Source organism: Papaver somniferum, chromosome 7 (assembly GCF_003573695.1).
Source record: "Papaver somniferum cultivar HN1 chromosome 7, ASM357369v1, whole genome shotgun sequence".
NCBI classification, from domain to species: Eukaryota; Viridiplantae; Streptophyta; class Magnoliopsida; order Ranunculales; family Papaveraceae; genus Papaver; species Papaver somniferum.
Genome location: NC_039364.1, coordinates 257,831,692 through 257,833,526, shown reverse-complemented (window position 1 = coordinate 257,833,526; position 1,835 = coordinate 257,831,692). Strand labels below are relative to the sequence as shown.

The 1,835-nt window shown below is 40.1% G+C and overlaps 1 pseudogene; it reads left to right on the top strand.

Annotated features, from left to right (window-relative positions):
• The first annotated feature begins 1,196 nt into the window (after positions 1-1,196).
• On the top strand, positions 1,197-1,331 carry LOC113300944 (annotated as a pseudogene).
• The last annotated feature ends 504 nt before the right edge of the window (positions 1,332-1,835 follow it).

Below are 1,835 nucleotides of genomic sequence, written 5' to 3'. Positions count from 1 at the left end.
CACTAAAAAATGACAATTGAAAGCAAAGCCAGTGGGTGGATGAACAATATCTTCTTTTCTTAAATGTTAAAATTTTGGCCTACTGCAAAGGCCTGACGCACCCCTACCAAAAACTAATTAAACTTTTTTTGCCTGGGTTTGATATTGGTTGCCGCATCCTGCAACTTTTGAATCCTGGAGTGTTCGAACATAGCTGGCAACGGCCCTTTGCCGAGCTTGTTGTTTGCAATTGTAAGACGGTACCAAAATCGAACATGAAATTGGAGTAGTTCAGGTCAGGCATAGGTGAGAATATAGTCAGGTTTGGCATGGCTAGCTAGTTTCTGAATCCGGTGAGAATATCAGACACGACGCTGAACTCTTTTCTTGTAACAAGAAACAAGGCACTGCATACATACACTTTCCAGACGTGGGTAATAGTTGCTGTTTTAAACAAATTAGCATTGTAAAGGACATCCCAGCAACCACCAATATTTAGCTCGTAAGATATATATATTTCTGGAGCTAGTCGCATGTTGAGCTAGGCTAATAGACGAATTCACATGACAGACCTGAACACCCGTTTTTTGGTTGGGTTCCAAATTCAGATCACCTGACGCAGTTCTACCCATTTTCACCTAAGTTTTCTTAAACATGTTGTTTTATCCCTTATGTGCTCCATTTTTGTTGGGTTTATCCCAAACAGAGACTTGTTTTGCGGAGCTTCATCCCGAGATATTTCAGAGGTAGTGATTCCACCTTGCAATGCATGGTTTCAGCTAGATCCTTTAATCTTATTGTCAGCACCACAAGAAGGGTACACATTCCCACAGCAGCTTCAAATTGACAGATGGAAATGCATCAGTTAGCTACAGTTGAGCTGGTGGTACAACAGCTGAGATATAAGATCATCGTATAATTTATAATTTTTACGTCTTCAATTGACAGATTTATATTGAACCTTATGTGCAGTTCCATAGACAGATTTATATTGAACCTTCAGGCCACTGGAGTGAATATTGCGTATTGGCTTTCTCTTCATCAAACATAATCACCATATAATTTATAGAAGCAACAAAAGAGGAAACGGTGAGGTTTAGGATAAACTCGTTCAGATGTTCTAATGAAGCTGCAAGCTTTAGTCCCACAAAGATTAGTCAAAGCCGAGGGATGGAAGAAAGAAAATATAAAAGGAGAATCCAAACACGAGTTGTAGCATACCTTTCTCGGCCTTTTGGCTAAGATCAAGTGTAGTATCTGTTCTTATCAGTTTAATATTTGATATGCCATCCATCCGATGGCACCCGCGTTGCCTCTGTGTTGCACTACTGCAAAGGCCTGGCACACCCCCACCAAAACTAAATTAAATATGCGTTTATTTTGAGACCTTTGCGGCACGTGAGCATCAAATACCGTGACACTCCCATCTGTCCTGCTGCATAAAGCTGGAGAAACATATCCCATCTTCATATCAAGCTCAAAACTAAACCAGCTTTCTCTAGCTCAGTTTAGTGGAACAGAAAATTGTTATTTCGTGGAGGTGGTTTTGCTGTAAGTTAATCACTTGCAAAAGCACTAGCCAAGGTTTTGGATTCATGTCTGCATCGGTATCCTCATCTTTATGTTATGGAAGTGATGCCAGGATTTATTATTGCTTAGGCGAGCTCGGAGTTGCTTTGACTCATGAAGTTGGAATTCGTCAGGTATACAAGCACTATTACTTGGATTTTATTTGAATTCATTTTTGCAAAAATGCAGAAAACTGATTGTTCAATATGCAACTATCTTCAAGAAATTCGACTGTGACCAGTTGATCATAACAGGGTATTTCAGCTGGAAGCACGGAGACGGAAATG